The following is a 22,945-nucleotide window of genomic DNA, read 5'->3' as shown; positions in this document are numbered from 1 at the left end:
CTTCCCTTCGGCTGTAATGAGAGGGGAAGACAGGAGCAGAGAGCCGCTCCAAGTCCTGCAATAGTTCATAAATATCTCTTTAAATATGAAACTGTCGAAGCCCTCGGTGGCCATTACTTATTTATTAAGCTCCCTGTCCAAACTTCTCTCCATATCATGACCACTCTCTGAACTCACACATGATCTTCCGATATGTCAAACACGGAATCCGCTTCTCTCGCGTCCCATCATCCTCTCTCGCCTCTTTGCAATCACCTTTGCGTTGGCCCAACTTCTGTTTCATATTCATATTTTAATTCAGTGCAGTGTTCTATGTGCCATTGATTTGCCCTACTGTCTGCCTTGGAATCACACACAACTGTAGGAAATCATTCCACCACAGGCGTTTTCCAACCAAAATCCTTTTATTAAAAGAGACAAAAACTACAGTGTGATATGTGGAATCTACCCAACAACACACTTTACTAAAAAGTATGGCAAGTATATAGGCCTCCTTTAAAATAATTTTTTTTTTAATACAGAGAACCACGGGGAAGAAAGGGCTTCCTTGGTAGCTCAGTTGGTAAAGAGAACGCCTGCAGTGCAGGAGAGCTGGGTTCAACCCCTGGTTTGGGAAGATCCCCTGGAGAAGGGAAAGCCTACCCCCTCCAGTGTTCTTGCCTGGAGAATCCCATGGACAGAGGAGCCTAGTGGGCTAGAGTCCATGGGACTGCAAGAGTCAGACATGACCTAGCAACTAAACAGAACTATGAGGAAGAAAATTGAACCATCATGACAAGTACTCTCACCTCAATATAACAATTAAATATTTTGGTGTGCTTTTTTTTGCACAGTTTAGATTATAATATGTATCATATGAATTCTCCTCTTAACATTAAAATATAAGATTTTCACATACCGATAAAAATATTTCCTAATCATCAAGAAAGAAGTGCAAAGAGGGTATGATTATTAAAACACAAAGAAAATAGCATAAAAACAGGGCAGAATTCTAATCTTGTATTCTGCAGCTTGAGCACAGCGTATCTGATGCGTTCTGGATTGCTTGAGCACAAGTCAAACAACACGCTATCAGCCTCCGACACAGCGTATCTGATGTGTTCTGGATTGCCTGAATAGCTGAGGGCTGTTTGTCTTATTCACCCTTATTCTGCCTGGTTAATAATCTCTATCAATGTTTTGTCTGACCATTATAAGCTCCATGAGGGGAGGGACCACGACTGAATCATTTCCTCTGCATATCCAGTGCCTAGCACGGCAGCAGGCACGTGCTAGAGCATCAGGAAGTGGGTGTCAAATGAATAAATTATCTATCTCTTCCTGAGGATTAGATGCCAATCAAGTGGCATTGGTATGACACTCAGAGAACAGGAAAATCAAGGATGTTTCATTTACTAGTTGACATGACAAGAGGAAAAGGGGATTCCTATCTAACACAGCGTTGTTGTTTTTTAATTATTCTGTCAGTTTAGAGGAATAAATGATTATAAATCCTTTTGTGAATTTCAATATGTTTAACCTCTGAAAGACTAGACCTGGTCAGGGAGCCTTTATAAACACGGTAAAACTTTCTCAATTACCTTTGGGGCGATTCTAGGACTTCTTCATACTGGGTTGCTGGTAATCACTACCATCCCCACTGCACATCTGAACACTTCATTATTCCACAAAGGAAAAGACAGGAGGCAGCCTTAAAAAAACAGAAAGCAGGATCAGATGACATCATGAGTGCTGGGCACTGCGTTGAGTTTTGTGAGAGGCTTTATAAACCTCACCACATGGCAAAAGTTTTATGCACAGAACTCAAGACGTGAAAAGAACTGTAGTTCCTTCCCAGACTTATTTACCAATTGTGCTTTATTTTCACCTTCAAAAATAGGGATAAAAATAGTACCTACTTCATAGAGTTATTGTAGTGATAAGTAAATTAATTAGTATCTTAAAGGACCAAGAACATTTTCTGATGTAAAGTACTCCCAAATACTAATAATTCTGCCCCTAATATATGTGTATATTTATTATTTATCATTATGTCACACCTCATATATGTCATGTTATATAATTTTATATATAAATGCAATTTATATAACTACATATGTGAAAGTTTCTCGGTCGTGTCCGACTCTTTGCTACCCCATGGACTATACAGTCTGTGGAATTCTCCAGGCCGGAATACTGGAGTGGGTAGCCATTCCCTTCTCTGGGGGATCTTCCCAACCCAGGAACCAAACTGGGGTCTCCAGCATTGCAGGCGGATTCTTTACCAGGTGTTCTACCAGGGAAGCCCATATATAATATAGTATAATATATATAATTAAATGAAATATATAATTATACATTAAAGTACATATTACGTATAATATAAAGTACATAAGTAACATGTAGTTTAATATAGTAAAATACATATTTTATTATATTTCATTATAAAGTTAAAATATTTTTATTGTAGAATAAGTATTTTTAAATTCTAAAAATATTAATATACATTAATTATTTTTATTGTTCAAATTTTGGAAGAAACAGAAAAGAGTAAAAAAAAAAAAATCACCTGTCATCTTTCACCAGGAGATAACCTCTATAATAACAAACAAACATCTCTATGTTTCAATAGGAGCAGTCTTTCTAAATGTATCAGTTCAGTCAGTTCAGTTCAGTCGCTCAGTCGTGTCCGACTCTTTGCAACCCCATGAATCGCAGCACACCAGGCCTCCCTGTCCATCACCAACTCCAGGAGTTCACTCAGACTCACGTCCATCGAGTCAGTGATGCCATCCAGCCATCTCATCCTCTGTCGTTCCCTTCTCCTCCTGCCCCCAATCCCTCCCAGCATCAGAGTCTTTTCCAATGAGTCAACTCTTCGCATGAGGTGGCCAAAGTACTGGAGTTTCAGCTTTAGCATCATTCCTTCCAAAGAAATCCCAGGGCTGATCTCCTTCAGAATGGACTGGTTGGATCTCTTTGCAGTCCAAGGGACTCTCAAGAGTCTTTTCCAACACCACAGTTCAAAAGCATCAATTCTTCGGCGCTCAGCTTTCTTGACAGTCCAACTTTCACATCCTTACATGACCACAGGAAAAACCATAGCCTTGACTAGACGGACCTTTGTTGGCAAAGTAATGTCTCTGCTTTTGAATATGCTATCTAGGTTGGTCATAACTTTCCTTCCAAGGAGTAAGCGTCTTTTAATTTCATGGCTGCAGTCACCATCTGCAGTGATTTTGGAGCCCAAAAATATAAAGTCTGACACTGTTTCCACTGTTTCCCCATCTATTTCCCATGAAGTGATGGGACCGGATGCCATGATCTTCATTTTCTGAATGTTGAGCTTTAAGCCAACTTTTTCACTCTCCACTTTCATCAAGAGGCTTTTTAGTTCCTCTTCACTTTCTGCCATAAGGGTGGTGTCATCTGCATATCTGAGGTTACTGATTTTTCTCCTGGCAATCTTGATTCCAGCTTGTGCTTCTTCCAGCCCAGGGTTTCTCATGATGTACTCTTCATAGAAGTTAAATAAGCAGGGTGACAATATACAGCCTTGACGTACTCTTTTTCCTGTTTGGAACCAGTCTGTGGTTCCATGTCCAGTTTGAACTGTTGCTTCCTGACCTGCATATAGGTTTCTCAAGAGGCAGGTCAGGTGGTCTGGTATTCCCATCTCTTTAAGAATTTTCCACAGTTTGTTGTGATCCACACAGTCAAAGGCTTTGGCATAGTCAATAAAGCAGAAATAGATGTTTTTCTGGAACTCTCTTGCCTTTTCGATGATCCAGCGGATGTTGGCACAAATCCTTCGATCTTTCTTGCCTCAGAAGATGGAGCCCACGTCTCCCCATCCTGAATGAAGCCCACACTTTGCACTTCTCTCGCAGCCGACAGGAAGTGGAGGAAGTGACGGAGTGTGAGTGCCTTGGGAAGCTAGGCCGCTGCCGCCTCCGTGTTGTCTCTCAGGCTGTCGCTCTGACAGAAGCAGGCCGCCATGCTCTGAGGCACTCAAGCAGCCCATGAAAAGGCCCACAGAGGAGGACCTGAGGCCTCTCACAACCAGAACCAACTCGCCAGCCATGAGGGCGACCCCATGAAGAAGGAGCCCCTTCCAAGACGCAGCCCACCCACATCCTGACTGAACTTCACGAGGGGCCAGGAGCTGGAACCTCTCAGCTAAGCTGCTAGCAAAGTCCTGACCAGAAAACCACGAGACAATCAATGTTTATTTTTGAAGTCATTTATTCCACAGCCTTAGATAACTTATACAATGACTCTCTATAGTCTTGTATAATTTCTGGAATTTCTGTTAGTTATTTCAGCTAAGCTCAATTGTTTTTCAAAAACTTTGATTACAAATTCTACATGTGGCTTCATTGCTTTGAATATTTTAACATATTGTTGTAAATCTTTGCAGATAGTTCCATTATCAACGGTTATGAGGGGATTCATTTTGTCACTTTTTTGTGTGTTGATCTCTCATGAGGGGGTCTTATCCAACTGTGAGTGGACTCCACATCCATTCGTGAAGCAGGTTTGGGATACAGATTCCTCGTGTTTAGTTTTAGCCATCTATGACATTGGATAACTAATAAGTTTCCTTAAGGTGACGTTGAAAAATGGGGGAGTTCCTTGAATTCTGCTTTTACTCATTGTTGACCTTTGCCTTTGTACAAGAAGCATATTTCTAGCTCCTTACCACCATACGGAAGTGAAGCCTCATTCCCCCCACCAGACAAGAAATTTCAGAATTAAAGTCTTTCCTGGACCCCTGTGAGGCTCTTCCACTCTTCCCAAGGCACAAACACGCACAGTTCTATTCTGCATTCTCTGAACACACTCTTTGCAAGCTCCCTCGATTTCTCCCTGTGTCTGTTGATTATCGGAGTATCACAACTATAGAATCTCTTCCCTTTTCAATCTGGCATCTCAAAATATCACACTCACTGAGACTTTAATTCTATTGACACACAACATTTTAAAGCCAAATATAAAATATTCCCTGAATTTCCCTGGTGGTCCAGTGACGAAGAATATGTCTGCCAATGCAGAGGACACGGGTTCAATCCCTGGTCCGGGAAGATGCAACATGTTACGGGCCACTCAGTCCAGGCGCCAAAACTACCGAGGCTGGGCTTTCGCGCCCTGGAGCTGCAGCTGCTGCAGCCCACGTGCTCTAGAGCCCATGCTCCACAAGAGAAGTCACAGCGACGAGAAGCTTATGCGTCACAACCAGAGAAAGCCTGCATGCAGCAACAAAGCGTTGGTGCAGCCAACAATCAATCGACCAATACAAAAGATTTGCAAACATGGGTACTAACATACAAACCTCTCTACAAGATCTGTTTTTCCACAAATGCTATTTAACTCTCCTGTTTGTCACTTCGTGCCCGCTACCCATGATCTAGTCTGTTTGTTAGTATAGTATCACCAAAAATTCTATCAGATATTTATTGCTATGAACTTAGATGACACGTTGGATGAGAATTAGTATGCCTTTTTTATAGTGATTTACGTTCAATTTTTATTATAATAATCCACCTATTGTCCAAGGCGCCCACGGCCACACCACATTGCTTTTCTTTCTTCTTTGGATAAATGGACGCCTTAGTCCGGCCCTGGGCGTCTCATAGCATGCCAGCCTCCTCCCTGACGCGCAGCATAGAGGCCGCCACGCGTGGAGCAGGGGCCTCAGAAGTACACGGTGAGCGCGGGTGCTCCATTTTCACTGAGAGCAGCTGCTCATTTGCTGCGAGAAGAGAGGCCTCAGGGTTAGAAGGGACGGAACCGCTCAGCCTTTAATGTTTTTGCAAACTTATCTTGTTGACAAGTGCAGCATTATAAATTTGAATCCATTAGCTAAAAGGACCCATAAATATTTGAATAATGGCCTTTTTAGGGTTTTACCAGTCTATCAAACTTGTCACATGTCCACTTTTTACATTTTTCCTACTGCTGAAAAGAGAAGGGCTGAACTGAATCTTACAGATGGTTTCTAGACATGGGTATTTTATCCTTGCTTTCGAAATGGAAATGCTTTCCCAAGCAGAAGTTAATTAACAAAACTGCACTAGTACCTACGGTGGGGGAGGACACCCTGTCCCCCGAGCTCTGCTCTCCTCCACTACACGGTGCTATCTGGGCAGCCAGGGCTCTGCCTCCAAGCCTTGCATCAAGAAATGGCCAGACGACAGGTTCTGGCCGGTGAAATGTGAGCAGATATGACCTGAGTCACGTCCAGAGAGTGGTTTATGGAGCCCATATGTCTCCTCTCTTGTCTTTTTCTCTAGCTAGCACTGAGGGATCTGAGGCTGTGAATGATGGAGCTATAAGCTAGAAGGAGCCACGGATATCAACCCACTTTCAGGAATAAAGTGATCCACATGCTGACCATGGACGCTAAGACTGGTCTGCTGCATGTGTGAAATGCACTTGTACTGCCTTCAGCTATGGAAGTTTTTAAATTGATTTCAGCAGCTAGCCATACTGCAGTTAATAATAATAATAACAATAAAAAAAAACACCCAGGGATGCAAGGATTCTTCAAAATACACAAATCAATCAATGTGATACACCATAATAAGTAGAAAGATAAAAACCATATGATAATCTCAGTAGATGCATACAAAGCTTTAAACAAAATTAAACACCCATTTATGATAAAAAAAAAAAAAACTCTTCAAAAATGGGCATAGGAGGAACCTACATCAACATAATAAAGAACTTATATGATAAACCCACAGCAAACAATATTTTCAGTGGTAAAAAACCGAAAGTATTCCCTCTAAGATCAGGAACAAGACAAGCGTGCCCCGTCTCAGCACAACTATTCAATATAGTTTTGGAAGTGGTAGCTAAGGCAATCAGAGAATAAGAAGAAATAAAAGGAATCCAGATTGGAAAAGAAGAGGTAAAACTCTCCCTGTTTGCAGAGGACATGATACTATATACAGAAAACCCTAAAGATACCATCAGAAAATCACTAGAGCTAATCAGGGAATTTAGCAAAGTCACAGGATACAAAATCAATACAGAGAAGTCACGTGCATTCCTATACACTAACAATGAAATATCAGAAAGAGAAATCAAGGAATCAATCCCATTTACCATTGCAACAAAAAGAATAAAATGCCTAGGAGATAAAAGAGCTGTATAGAGAAAACGATAGGGCACTGATGAAAGAAATCAAAGGCAACATACACAAAGAGATATTCCACGTTCCTGGGTTGGAAGAATCAATATTGTGAAAATGACTATTTGCTTTTGCTCAGTCACTTCAGTCGTGTCCGACCCTGTGTGACCCCATAGACGGCAGCCCACCAGGCTCCCCCGTCCCTGGGATTCTCCAGGCAAGAACACTGGAGTGGGTTGCCATTTCCTTCTCCAATGCATGAAAGTGAAAAATGAAAGTGAAGTCGCTCAGTCGTGTCCGACTCCTAGTGATCCCATGGACTGCAGCCCACCAGGTTCCTCCATCCATGGGATTTTCCAGACAAGAGTACTGGAGTGGGGTGCCATTGCCTTTTCCGGAAAATGACTATACTACCAAATATAATCTACAGGTTCACTTCAATCCCTATTCAATAACCAATGACATTTTTCACAAAACTAGAACAAAAAAAAAATCACAATTCATATGGAAACACAAAAAAAGCCCCAGTAGCCAAAGCAATCTTGAGAAAGAAGAATGGAGATGGAGGAATCAACATCCTGACTTCAGACTACACGGCAGAGCTATGATCCTCAGGACAGCCTGGTGCTGGCACAAAAACCGAATACACACACGTGGAACAAGATAGAAGCCCAGAGATAAACCCGCACACCTGTGGATACCTTACACCTGACAAGGGAGGCAAGAATATACAGTGGGGCAGATAGTCTCTTCAACAAATGGTGCTGGAAAAACTGGACGGCTACATGTAAAAGAGTGAAATCAGAACACTTCCTAACACCTACACAAAGATAAACTCAAAGTGGATTAAAGAGCTAAATGTAAGACCAGAAACTATAGAACTCCTAGAAGAAAACAGAGGCAGAACACTCTATGACATAAACCAAAGCAAGATCCTCTGTGTCCCTCGTCTTAGAGGAATGGAAATAAATACAAAAGTAAACAAGTGGGCTCTAATTAAACTGAAAAGCTTTTTGCACAGCAAAGGAAACCATAAACAAGGTGAAAAGACAACCCTCAGAATGGGAGAAATAATCTCAAGTGAAACTGACAGAGGATTAATCTCAAAAATATACAGGAAGCTCACACAAATCAATACCAGAAAAACAAACAATCCAATCAAAAAATGGGCAATAGAGCTAAACAGACATTTCTCCAAAGAAGACATACAGGTGGCCAGCAAACACATGAAGAGATGCTCAACACCACTCGTTATTAGAGACATGCACATCAGAACTACAATGAGGTATCAACTCACACTGGTCAGAATGACCATCAGCCAAAAATCTACAAACTGAACGCTGGTGAGGGCGTGGAGGAAAGGGAACCCTCTTGCCCTGTTGATGGGAATGCAAATTGATACAACCACTATGGAGAATAGTAGGAGACTCCTTAAACAACTGGGACTAAATTCACCATATGACCCAGCAGTCCCACTAACAGGCACATACCCTGAGGAAACCAAAATTGAAAACAACACCTGTAACCCAATGTTCACTGCAGCTAGGACATGGAAGCGACCTAGATGTCCATTGACAGATGAATGGATAAAGAAGCTTTGAGACATACATACATAGGAATATTGCTCAGTCATATAAAGAAAGGCATCTGAGTCAGTCCTAATGAGGTGGATGAACCTGGAGCCTATTATACAGAGTGAAGTAAGTCAGACAGAGAAAAACAGATATCGTATTTTCACGCATATGTATGGAACCTAGAAAGAGTGTAGTGGCGAACCTTTGTGCAGAGCAGCGATGGAGACGCGGACACTGAGACTTAAGGACACGGCTGGAGGGGGCGGGGAAGATGGAGAGGGCGGGAGGAATGGCGACAGTCACATGGAGACATCCATCCCCGTATGCGGAACACACAGCCAATGCGGATTTCCTGTGCAACTCGGGGAACTCAAACTCGGGCTCAGTGACAACCTAGGGGGTGGGGGTGGGGGAGGAGGGAGGGACACGGGTAAACGTATGGCTGATTCACACTGATTTTGGTAGAAACCAGTGCAGTACTGTAAAGCAGTTATCCTTCTATCAAAAATAAATGCATTTTTTTTAAAAACCTATTATATAAGTTAAAATAGTAACGGAACTCCTGGTTCCTTCTGCTGCTGTTGTTCTTCGTGTGGAATTACAGGTTCCTTTGTTGTTGCTGCTGTTTTCACAAGAGCATCTCCTACATTCTCCAACAGTGGCCTCCGAGTATATTTGCAAGAGGTGGGATGTGACTCGGCTGTCTTGTCTGTATTAGAACGTGGCTCTACCAAGCCTGTGGAACATCTTGCCGCCTGGCAAAGGCACCAAGCAGATACGTTTTTAATATGTGTCCCACCACCTGCTTGCCTGATTAACTTTAGAGGATTTGGTGCAGCTCTCCTCAGCCAACAACCGCCAGTCACAGCTCTGTGAACTCCTGCAGGGGTTTCGGCCTCACCCTGTCACCTTGGTGGTTTTTATGGTAGGTCATTATACACATTTCATCCACATTTCTAGGCTTTTTCTAGTCTACTCACAGGTTCAGCAGCTCACAATAAAGCTTCACCCCACAGCCATACCCCAGAGCACTACCATCAGGAATAACACTCTCCTGGTACCTCTCTCTGACCTGTGGGACTGTGTTAAAGACTAACATTCATTGTTTGATATCTTTGTTAAGTCGCTCCAGTCATGTCCAGCTCTTTGTGGCCCCATGGACTGTAGGCTGCCAGGCTCCTCTGTCCCTGCGATTCTCCAGGCAAGAATACTGGAGTGGGTTGCCATTTCCCCTCCAGGGGATCTTCCCAGCCCAGGGATCAAGACGGCGTCTCTGATGCCTCCTGCGCTGGCAGGCAGACTCCTTACTGCTAGCGCCACCCTGGAAGCCCCAACGTTCAACTGAGTTTTTACAATGTGTCAAGTCTTGTGCTAGATGTTCCATAAACATTATTTCTGCTAATCCTTGTAACAACCCTGTAGGATTTATATAATTATTTCCAAGACAGGAGATTTAAGGAAGTTAACTAATGTGTCAAAATTTACATAGCTGGTAAGTGGAGAAACATGGATTTAAACTTTAATTTGCCTTGTTCCAATTCCATGTGTTTTGGGGCTCTTATAGAGAATGTTAGGGGCATCCTAATTAATAGACTTTATAGCCCAGGGTTTCTCAAGCTTGGCTTATTGACCTTTGGGGCCAGATAATTCTTTGTTGGACGGGGTCATCTTGGACGCTGTAGGGCATCTCACAGCGCTCCTGGCCCCAGTCACCAGATGCCAATAGCACCTTCCCGGGCGGTGACAACCAAACATGTCTTTAGACGTTGCCAACATCCCTGAGGGGGAATATTACCCTCAGCTGAGAACCAGACGCAAAGCCCCATGTTAGAAATAGATTTTTATCCCTAAGGAACAGAGGTAGTAGCTTCTTTCTGATTAACAGAAAGTATGTAAGTGGCCGTGTCTCCATCTTCACTGTGGCCGCCAGGAAGCTCAAAGACAGACTCAGATGCCAACGGTAGCAAATAAGCTATGGCTTCACAGAAGAACCAAGGTATAAATAAAAAAAAAAAATTCTTATTCTGATTTTGAAATCAACTTGTGTACTTATTTGATCAAAGTTGAATCTTTCCAGGAATGATAAATATTCCTGTTTTCTCCTTATATCTTTTTGATAATTCTGATATTGGAAAAAAAAAAAAAACGTTGGACTAAGGAATTGAAATTTATTGAAACGTTATGGCTCTCGGAGTCATAGTTTAAAATAGGTCAGGCACAGTAAAATAATAGAAAGAGTAATTGTAAAAAAGAAACCAGAGAAGCTTTGGAAATGTTTATTTTCCTTCCATAGTTTCACTTAAAATGCTGAAAATTATTGTTTAATTAAAATGTTTTATTTCTAAGTTTAGAAGGGGAAGATGTTGTGATAAAATGGATACCTAAGATGTTTGTCTGAGATTGTGCTACCACACAGGCTCTCAACTGATACACAAAGGCAGATTCAGCCGGTTTTTGAATTCTGCCACATGTTTTCACAGATGAGTTTTCCAGTCTGTCAATTAGTGGGGAGATAAAAACTGGGTCCAGAACAAAGGGTGACTCAGAGGCTCGTTTGGGAAACAGGATTTCTGGTTCTGCCTCGACAGATTCGGAAGAAGAGGCAAAACATTTCCTGTAAATACCATCGCTAGGATGGGTCCTCACTCTCTCTTTCCCTCACCAAACAGAAATCTATATTGTGCCTTGAGTTGAGCCCTAGAGAAATTATCAATATTCACACATCTGGCACAAATCTGTTGGAAGGGAAAAAAAAAAGCCACGATGCCATCTGTATTTCCTCCGTCGTTTTACAGCACAGCTCCAGTCTCCTGCCGTCATTCTGTCCCACAGTCTTGTAAATATAAAGTCACATTACTTGGCTTGTTTGAGGACACTGTTCGTCATACAGGGAGGATGAGGAGATGATGTCACTGCCAGGAAGGAAAAAAAAGCACGCCTTTCCCAATCCCCCACCTTCCCTGGAGCACGAAGGAGCCAAATTTCATCAAGTTTGGCACAGTTGTGGGAATTAACATGACTGAAATGTATGCCAGATTTCAAAACAATTTCTAACAGTTTCTGTGAGACCGTGTAAGCAACTGAAAATTGACATGTTGTGTTGTGCCCGAGTCAGCCAACTGCTGTCACTGCATAATTAGATTTTCCTGCATGAGAGGAGAATTTTCTTTAAAAAATTATGAAATAAGGCAGAAACTAATATAAAGTAGAAGTGGGCCTGTGCTTTGCAAAGAGGTAGCCTTCCACTGAAGAAGGACTTTGGACGCACACGCGCGCGCACCCAGGAGAGGCCAACGGCCCTGGCTTTCTCAGCTTCACATGCATGAAACGCTCTTTGCAAAGGGAAGAGGATTCTCAGCACAAGCCAGATGGAAGTGGGCCCACTTGGCTGCCCAGGGAATGGCTGAAACCCAGAACTAAGAACAGATTTTGGAGCTAATGAATGTATGTTACTTCCTTCTAATACAGGATAATAGATGTGGCAGAACTGGGTGTCCCCTATCTTTACTCTCTGCTTCGGCAGTGACAGCAGTTTCTGCTGGGCATGAGGTCACTCAGCAAGACTACGTTCCCAGGCTCCCTTGAATCTCAGCTTAATCATGTAACTGGGGTCTGGCCAACGAGACATGAGCAGAATGTAAATTTCTGAATTCTGTGCGGCGCCCTTAACAGGAAAGGCAGGTACCCTCCTTTCTCTCCCTTCCTGTCTTCTGAAGGAAGTATGGTCATGAGGATGAGATTTGTACTATGTGGACACGGGCTGCTCCCTAGATGTGATGAGAGAGTGTGTGTGTGTGTGTGTGTGTGTGTGCTCAGTCGTGTCCAATACTGTGAGACCCAGTGGACTGTAGCTCCCAAGCTCCTCTGTCCATGGAATTTTCTAGGCAATAATATTGCAGTAGGTTGCCATTTCCGACTCCAGGGATCTTCCCCACCCAGGGACTGAACCTGTATCTCCTGCATTGGCAGGCGGATTCTTTGCTGCTGAGCCACCAGGAAAGCCCCGAAGTGGCAGTAATAAGCTAAAAAGAGGCACATCCCTGATACTGTTCAGTTGCCATAACAACCTTGGATGACCTCCTGGAACGTTCCATGAGAGACAGGCCAGTGACTGCTTCGGTTAAGCCAGCATAATTTTGGATCTGTTTTAACAACAGATTTGTCTATATCCTAACCACTATTGCGCTTGGAGACGAACTGCAGAGTTTGTAAGAGCTTTTGCAGGCAGAATGTTTATAGCCCTAGACGCATGTATCTTTGCTTCCCAGTCACCCTCTTTGAAGTATTAATAGATACCTTTTCCCAAATGACCTTTACTCTCTGAAAGGCAAAACACAACTCAAAATATCATTCCTTCAATTCATTCATTCACTCATGGTGAGGTGATTACAACATTATTACAGTTTTACAAATGAAGAAACTAGAAGTTAGAGAGGTGTAGTAACTTACCCGAAACCACACAAGTAATTTCAGTTTTTTCACATCCGTGAAACAAAGCTGTGGAACCAACACTAGAACACAGGTCTGCTGAGTTCAAAGCCAGTGATCTTAAAACCTCTTTGCTCCTCAACTATATTTTAGATGAGGCTTTTTTAAATCAAATTTGTGAGTAAAAGTTTCAGTATATTTGCAAAAAGGAAAAACAACAACAAAAAAAGGTTAATTTAAAAATTTTTAAATTCTTACATCAAGGTTTTTTTCTTGTGGTCAGTAATAGAAACCCTTAACCCAAACTGGTTTACCTACTAATGGGGCCTTACTGGCTTACTCAGGACTGATCCAGTCCTGGTTTACTTACTAATGGGGCCTTACCCGCTTACTCGCAACAGATTCAGTCCTGGCTTGATCCTGGGCGGGAACAATGCCTCAGAACACGATCCTTGCCACCTCTCAGCACAGCTCTTCTCCAAGTTGGCTTCGCTCCCAGGTTCCATACGATAACTCATGTTGTTTAATTACAGCAGAAAGTAGTCCCGCACACTGTGGTCTGACTGGTTTATGGGCCTTTCTGCGACTAATAACCAGGACCTAGAGGACCCAGGACTCTGATAGGTCAGGCACGGATTGCCCCCTAAATCCCAACCAGGCCACAGATTCTAAGAGTAGAGGAAACATGGTTCTCAAGACGCCAACAAGAGCACTGCCACCAAGGAAGAGGAAGTGGATACTGGGTAGTCAACAGTGTAAATACTCGCTGCGTGTCTTTATACACGCAAAGCTGTCCTACCGTAGGAATCTAGACTTATGTTTTATTATCCTTTCCAATCACTGGACTAAACTATTGCTATTTCTCCCTAGTATCCTTCACAGATTCACAGTCCTACCCACATGCTCACAAACATGTATGTGCAAATGGTACACACACACACACACACACCTTATTCATTCCTCTGCCATTGCTGTTCCAGTTTCCCTAGTTTCCGCTTGTCTTCTGGAGACAGCCAGTACTTCCAAGGGTGTAGCCAGTACTTCCACAGTGCGAGACTCAGATTACCATGACTGGGAGTCCAGGTTTCCCAACAAGTGTTTCAGTTCAGTTCAGTTCAGTGGCTCAGTTGTGTCCGACTCTCTGCGAGCCCATGAATCACAGCACACCAGGCCTCCCTGTTCATCACCAACTCTTGGAGTTTACCCCAACTCATGAACAAGTGTTTATACGATCTCAAACAAGTAACTTAACTTTTGTAAGCCTTGATATCTTCATATGAAAACGGGATCACAATCATTCCTACTGCACAGAGTTGCCATGAGGATTAAATATTATATGTGATTCATACAATACTCTAAGCACAGGATCTAACTTCACAATCTATGCTAGCCTGTATAGGTAGCAGGTCCTGGAGGGCCCCCTTACCCCTCCTTCCTCTAGAGAGTCTTAATTTCCCTGGACAGTCTGACCTAAGCTGCCCTTGTCTGCATTTCCACACTACTCAGAACTGACACGGTGTGTGCTGGCTCTGAGGCATACAGCGCCTGCATCGGTATTCTCTCATCCCAGCAGCCCACCCCCGATAGCAGACGCTGTCTCTCTCCCACACTGGACTTTAGCCCCCTGTTGAAGGATACAGATCTGAAGTCAGACAGACCACAGTCTAAGTCAGAGCTTTGCTACTTACCAGCTCTAAGATCATGTACACATTATTTAATTTCTATAAACTTCAGTATTCTCCTCCGCAAAATACAGCTGGTGTTGAACATAAAGAAAGCAGTATATACATAATGCTTTAGTGTGGCTCCATTCACATAATAGGTGCTCAGTAAACGGCAGCCGCTGCTTTATATTCCATGCATTTTCAATCTGTTGCAATGCTTCAGTTCTCAAACTTGATCATCCTAATAAATTGTCATGGAATGAGTGTGATTGATCTAAAGGCCTCTCCCATGCATGACTGGATCATATTTTGCAAATACCATTAATCTTTGTGGTCATATCAGAGTGGAAGGCACACTCAGATTGAATTAAAAAATTCCAGCAGTCAAGTTCAGAACAGGGATAATGACAGAGAACCAAGAACGACTGAGTTCCTATTATGAACTGCAAATGCCCTAGACAAGAATTTTATTATCTCAGCTGTTCCTCCAACAGTCTTGGATAGCAAAACAATCCAATAAATAGTAGCTTACAATAAAAATGTGATAAAATTTTCACAGTTTGGTAGGTGGCCTGTAGCTTCCCTGGTGGTTTTGTTTGGAGTTCACACAACTGCATTCAACTGATGGCTGTGGTGTGTGTGCGGTCATGTTAACTTGGCCTTACTCGGGTGTCCAGCAGGTCCTGTTGGCTGTCAACTAGAGCACCTCCACCTTGGTTCTCCATGTGTTCGCTTCTGTAAGCCAGACTGTCTTTCTTGCAGTATGGTGGTCTCAGGGCAGAGTCCCATCAGGGCGAGCCCCAATGGGCTTGTGCTTAGTAAGGCTCAGCTTACACAGCTCATCACAAAGGACAATGATATTCCATTGGCCGAAGCAAGTCACATGGCCAAGGCCAGAAATAATCTATCCTGTCTCTTAATAAGAGCTGTGGCAGGCAATCTGTGGTCATTTTTCACCTGTCACGGAGAGTTTAAACAAGGTGGCATGAGGCAACCAAGAGGCACAGTTAGAATCAAATTCAGATCTGAATGTTCCGATACTCTTTCCAATATATCACAATGTCTCAGAACAGTCCAAGAACCAGGATTCTCCGTAACCACCCAGATTTATACTTCATTTCTTACAACATATATTAGAGTCCCTACCACATGAAAGTGATAAAAAAAAAGTGAAAGTTAGTTGCTCAGTCATGTCCGACTCTTTGCAACCCCATGAACCATAGCATGCCAGGCTCCTCTGTTCATGGAATTCTTCAGACACCAAACCCAGGTCTCCTGCATTGCAGGCAGATGCTTTACCACTTGAGCCACTGGGAAGCCCTACCATACAACAGGCATCATTTCTCGTTCTGGGGTAGAGCAGTGTGCAAGACAAGCAAAAACTCTGCCTTCAGGAAGCTAAGAACCCGTAGCAATGTCAAATTAATAGGATGGGGGTAATTAAAGGAGAAGAAAACGCTAGATTGATCGGTCAAGAAAGGCTTCTCTTGGAAGACATAAGACAGGAATAGAGAAATGGAGGCAGCTTGGGAAGATGGTTCTAAGGGAAATGTCCAGGAAATGTAAAATCCCTAAGGCAAAAAGAAGAGTTGTGAGAGGTGGAGACTAGAGTTTACGGGATCTTGGAGGCCATAGAAAGGTGTTTGGATTGGACTTGAGTTGAAGCAGGAAGTGACTGCAGCATCCCGAGCAGGGGACCGATGCTGTCCACGTTACATCTGACTTGAATGACCCTTGCTGAGACACCCTAGTTTCAGCTGCCACGCAGCACGGACATTAAAGAGCAGCAAGAGGAGAAGCAGAGCTCAGCTGGGAGGTTAAGTGCGGACGCAGCAATGGAGAGAAGGGGAGGCTCTGCTCTGCGATAAGGGATTCTCAGCCTTCATGGTGATTTCTTGTGGGATGGACATTAGTAGACACAGAAAACTGCAGATAGGGTTGAGGATGTCAGCTAACACCGCTCACTGAGGCCACAGGTAATTGACAAAGCACTGAGTCTACTTCTTCATGAAACTGAATGTCATTGGCTCATTTTGTTTTCAAAAAACATGAATAGGAGTCTTTTTGAAAAATTACTTTCAAGTTCATACAAGCGTGGTAGGTGAAAAAGACAAAATGCTTTAACGATGAGCAACAGAAGGAAGAGGAGTCAGAAATGGATACTTCCTGGTTGCTGAGAATGCCTAAAATCCCTTGTTCCCAATCATGTTCTCTGGTTGGAAGTTAGGCATTCACCAGTCAACTAAAAGCGAGTCAAATCTAATCATGAGAAAAGAAGCAATGAGCATCACATGGACCACATTTCATTGTCCACCTGGACACTAACTGGATGGTACATCCACACAGTGCAAAACCCAAAGCCCCAGTGCCATTTCTCAATAAAAGTGAAAAAACACATTACCTTCCTCCTAATCTACTTTCTAGGCTTCCCAGGTGGTAAAGAGCCCGCCTGCCAATTCAGGAAACACAGGAAGCGCGGGTTCAGTCCCCGGGTCAGGAAGATGCCCTGGAGGAGGGCCTGGCAACCCACTCCATTATTCTTGTCTGGAGAATCCCACAGACAGAAGAGCCTGGTGGGCTGCAGTCCATAGGCTGGCAAAGAGTCGGACACGAGTGAGTGCAAATGAACACTCTACTTTCTGATCCCTATCGCTGCCCAACATACCAGCCTCGGAACACCTAAATTAACCCATGCTCCTCAGGAGGCAACTACACCTTGTCAAAGCAAGAGACCCGGGTTGCTGTTTTGTCTAATAAATTATATTCTGAGACTTAATTCCCTGTTGCCTACATACGTTTCCTGCATAAAGATCCCCAAACAATAAATCATCTTTCTGTCTTGTCCGTCACGTGTGAGCTCATAACCTCACACATCACAATTATAATCAACAAACAAAATGCAAAGAAAAAAAAAAATCGAACAATGAAATGGTACTTTTCCCCTTAACAACGGTGCAACTTTGTGTGATTAGGCGTGTAACAACACAGACGGGTACTTTGGGTGACCTCTGTGTGGCTCTTTTACATTTTGCAGATTTCCTTAACAGGTCCAACTGCCTAAGGAGGGGGAAAGAGCTCTTTTTACCTTTAAGACTTCGAAGTCTGATTTTTTAAGTGCACAGATAACTTGAATGCCTAAATTGAAAAATGAGAAGAATATCCGTAGGGAAAAAGGAGCTTATTGCTGCCTCCCCGAAGTTCATCAAATGTTGTCACATATTTCTCTAACATTTTTGACTTGGTTAAGTGCAAATTTAGGTGAACACACTCTTTTCCCAGGGTTCATGGCAACAGGAATATAATATGTATTTTCTGATTAATGAGTTCAACTCTACAGTCTCAGGGATCTTAGGCAAATGGGGCTTCTTAGAGGCAGAGGATTGAACCAAATGACCTTACATTTCCATTATTTCCTGACTTAGTTTTTGCTAACTTTTTAAGCAGTCCTCATACATTTTCATACACATTTTTAGGTGTATTTGTGACATATAATAATCTGAAATCTCCATCTCAGAATTTAAAATCCTTAACAACAGTACATATAAACTTCCCCCATAACTATGGAGAAAATTTAAATTAGGAATTTAGTAAATGGATGAATGCTAATAAAGCTCACCTTATTACTCATCAATTAAATTATTATATCAGCTGGAAAATAAATAAATTACAATTCAAATAACTGAAACACTGCCATGCATATAAGTCCAAATTCTTTTTCCAATGTGTTATTTGGGGCAGCAATGTCTAGTTCGTTGATAATAGGCCAGATCCCTTTTCCAGTCTCCCTTTTTATTTTGCAGTTAATCATTCATGCCATTTTATATGGCTTGTGGTTATCAGGGAAAAACTGACACTGTCTCCTAGGACACGATGAATTCAGTTTCAGCTAGGAAACTTAATAGTTGACCCTAAATGACAAAGCTGCCTCTGAGAAGACAGTGTATATAGACTGAGTAAAATGAGTTTAAAGTGTATTCAAACCAGACAAAATTGATAGCTTAAGCGACTTAGCAGCAGCAGCAGCAGATACTTAGAAACAGAGAAACAATACTTGTTTAAGAGGCAGGAGATGTAGATACTGGGGAACTGTTCAGTTCTGCAGTGACGACTTCAAAAGACACACAACCTACCTAGTCAGGCCTCCACTGAAGAATTTTACAAAGAGGGCAGAAAAAGGAAATACATACCAGGTAGTTAGAGGCTCTTGGCCAGTGTAGACCTGATGAAGCCAAAGCAAAAGAATAACAATGTGTCCAGGGAACGATTTTTGTGTCCCTTCTTTTTGAACCATGTCATGAAGGCAGAATAGACACAGCACAAGAATGTAGAATCAGTGTGACAAAGTTTGCCCTGATCCAATCCATATTGATGAGTTTTTACTAAGTGAAAAACACAGACAATATACCTATCAGCTTATTCTTCCTCATCATGTTCGGCAAAGTCAGATATCACAAGGCACTTGCTTGATTCTTGCCCTTCTCCTTTGTATTGAGTTGGACAAGGCAAACTCCATGGCAGCATCTCTTGTTTACCAATAATAAGTACTCAATAAATATTATTTGAAAGGGTCCATCCTCCCAGTGCTCCATTAGTGTTGCATAAGGTCCATGCTCACAGCCTCAGGTGAACAGAAAACTGAGCAGGCAATTGTAATGTGTGACCAGTATGAGTAGTTCAGGAGGCAAGGGGAGCACAGAGGTGACGCCCTGACGTGTCAGCTGAAAGAAGGGCTATTGTAAAACCCCTGCCTCCCAAAAAGAGAAACAAGAGGGTTTACTTTCTTTGTATATTTATTAAATGTGTTGAACCGAAAGGCACACAACCCAAAGCTAAAAGAATGATGAAATTGCATCATTTTTCACTTCTGTCTCCAGCTAACACACATCTTATACAAGGCGGGGAAAATGACCCGTGTGATCTTGTTACTGAATTTACTAGTCTCTGCTGCTGCTGCTGCTAAGTCAGTTCAGTCATGTCCGACTCTGTGCAACCCCAGAGACGGCAGCCCACCAGGCTCCCCCATCCCTGGGATTCTCCAGGCAAGAGCACTGGAGTGGGTTGCCATTTCCTTCTCCAATGCATGAAAGTGAAAAGTGAAAGGGAAGTCGCTCAGTCGTGTCCGACTCTTAGCGACCCCAGGGACTGCGGCCCACCAGGGTCCTCAGTCCATGGGATTTTCCAGGCAAGAGTACTGGAGTGGGGTGCCATCGCCTTCTCTAGTACTCCTTAAATGAGGGTGGGGAGAAACAAGCTGGGCATGAATGAGTCCATGTCATTCATGAGCTAGGCAGAATCATCCCAGCATTGGTGGAATTTAGGGCACTGGATGAAGTGTGCGTGCGTGTGTGAGTGTGTGCATGTGTGTGTTTTCAGTGAGATCGCATTCTCGCCTTTATGAAGAGGTCACCAGTCACTGTGCACTCTGGAGGGCTGCCCTTCCTCGCTCACCTCTGCCAGCCAGTCTGGACATCAGAGTAAACACCAGAACCCACCTTATCAAATGCTTCTGTTGCAAAACAGCCAGACACTGTCAGATACAGATGGTGATGCTGACTTCTCAATAGCAGAAAAAAGGACCTAAATTAGACTTCTATAAAAAGAATATTGCATATTTATTTCTACAATAATACCTAGGAAAAAACGTTAGTCAAGAAGCAAGCAATTGGGTGAATAAATAAGCTTGTCTTTGTTCTCATCAATTAAGTTATTACATCAGTTGGAAAACCAGTGAATTATAATACAGATGTTTAATGAAACACTGCTGAGCCTATAAGTCAAACTCCTATTTTGTGGTGTGATTTTGGCTGCATAGTTTTGTGTGTGTTAAACCGTATTTATTAGCTGATACCCATTATTACTTTGAGCAAGGTATAATTCAGTTGTCAGGCTCCATCGCAGGCAAGGAGATTTAATCAGTAAGAGCCGCTTTGCTACTGAGTATAAAACAATGTGGGTTTCATGAAGCAATCACGGCAGTGTGAAAAAAATGGGATTAATTAGTACTGTATAAGAACAGGCAGCATGCTCATTAAAGCCTTGCGAGGTGGCTCTGGATAAACTGCCACTTGATAGGATGGCATTAAAGTGACAAGGCGAAGACTTCATTCCCAAATCCATCCTGACTGTATCTTCTTTTAAGTTACCTGGAATGACCCTCCTTGGCGTTCTGAATACAAAGATCAAAATGACTGCCAGGGATCCAGGGGCCGCCTGGACCGAGGAAGCCAGGCAGAGGTGCCGACGCTTCAAAGACCACTTTTTTTGAACTTGCAGTCAAACACGAATCAATAGCTATAAATGAGGCAGCGCCAGGGGTGGTGGATTTGCATTCGCACTCGGCAGGTCGGGCAGAAACTAATTTGACAATTGGCAACCCACCTTAATGAAGGGCACGTACAAACCCTCTGTTTGTTTACCCAGGGCTGGCGGTGTTTGGAAACGTATGGGTCCTGAGGAAGAGAGCAGGGGCTCCAGAGAGCCTGGGGTGGGGGCGCGTGGGGGGCATCAGGGGGCAGGAGGAAGACTGTAACTGGGGGAGTTGCTCATTTCTCCCCAAGCGCCCACTGCCTAAATTATTTGGGCTTCCAAAATGCCTCTCTTCCTTCCCAAAATGAATAGTTATTTTTTGTTTTGTTTTGTTTTCACAGTGAAAGCATCTGCACGTGAAAAAAAGCCCTGTGAGAACAATCTGCTTTGGGTGAGGAATATTTTTTTGATGTGCTTTCCTCTTCGGGCTCTCAAACCTGTAACAGTTTGGGTTGGGTCTTCAAGCTGCCGTCACCTGGCGGGGGGAGGGGGCTGGATTTCAAGTTAACATAAGCAGATCTCAGAGGATCTTCTTTCACCTACATCCCCCAGCCCCAGCTTCCATCTTCCCAGTGACCTCCACAAACACAGCATATCAGGGAACTCTGTAAAGACTAGGTATTTGTCAGGTTTATTTCTAGGACTGACAAATGCACTCAGAAACCTCAAAACTCTCTGTTCCTCCACCCCCAACTATATGCATATGTAACATACACAACTTGTTGAATCTGCCCACCATATTAATGTACTGCTTGCTATCAGGAAGCTCGAGGGCTCAGCTCACAACTATAGGATGTTTGCAATTGAATTCGGGTAATGCCACCGGAGTCTGCAGATTCCAAGCACCGGGCAGAAGTCAGACTACCTGAGCAGGCTAGATAGGATAAAGCACACCGCTTTATCAAGCGGTGTGTTGCAATAGTATTCATTCAAACCCTAACATCTCATTGTTGTGATCTGAGCTGCGTGATGTAATGCAATATGACAGCCACTGAATTAATAGAAAATGGAATTCATCTCTCAAAATTGCACACAAAATAAAGGCACAGAGACAGACAAAAATAAAGGGAGAAAGACAGACAGATAAATACCTTTAATAGTTTTTTCTGTACCCAAATGAGTCTGCCTGAGTCTGGCAGCATTAGGAGCATCACAGAGCCTCAGCCCGTCTGCCCAGAGGCCCCTGCCACCGTATTCACCCCTCTGTTAGGGAAAGCACTGAATGGTTCCTGTTCTGTTCCTTTTCTTTTAGCAAGTGAATCGCACAGGAATCCACTGAAAGCTCTGGTACCAGCATCGCCACGTAGGCACGACACAGAGGAAATTCTCTGCCCTTCTTAGCTTGATGAGAACCTCCTGCAAAAGCTGTACACCTCCTCCAGGTAGTAGCCACCTACTTGATTTATAATCCTACAGTGGCGGAAGAGGTTAGCTGGGTAACTCAAATCACTAGATTTCACTAATGAACTAGGGCCAGGGAGAAAGCACTTTACATTGTAAAGGCTGCGTTTCACCTTCCCTATGCCCCACGTACTTTATCTCCAAATTTTTACATTATTTATATAAAAAGGGAAATGGTTTCTCTCAGAGGAAAATGAGTGAGCAAAGCATCTCTGCTGATAGAGTGTCCCTTACAATTCACTGCGATTCAGATACCCTCTCTCATGGCAACAAAAACAGCGCTTGATTGAGCACAGAAAAATACAGAATGCCCAGTTCAATTTGAATGTCAGACAAACAACAAATAACACAGTATTTCAGAGGCACTTATATTAAAGTCACTTGTTGCCTGTCTGAAATTCTGATGTAACTGGGCATCCTGCACTTTATCTGGAACTCTAAACCAAAGGGAAGGTGGA

General features: G+C 43.0%; 1 long non-coding RNA gene across 1 annotated transcript in view; it reads right to left on the bottom strand.

Moving 5' to 3' along the window:
- The window catches only part of LOC132346989 (uncharacterized), a 356,734-nt gene that overhangs the window by 139,354 nt on the left and 194,435 nt on the right, over window positions 1-22,945 (bottom strand). The window contains exon 3 of the long non-coding RNA XR_009497056.1: window positions 1,581-1,690. This is a non-coding gene — a long non-coding RNA (uncharacterized lncRNA). The remainder of the gene's footprint in view (window positions 1-1,580; window positions 1,691-22,945) is intronic.

Source organism: Bos taurus, chromosome 13, assembly GCF_002263795.3.
Source record: "Bos taurus isolate L1 Dominette 01449 registration number 42190680 breed Hereford chromosome 13, ARS-UCD2.0, whole genome shotgun sequence".
NCBI classification, from domain to species: domain Eukaryota; kingdom Metazoa; phylum Chordata; class Mammalia; order Artiodactyla; family Bovidae; genus Bos; species Bos taurus.
Note: the sequence above shows the minus strand (reverse complement) of the source record. Positions and strands in the feature narration are given on the sequence as shown.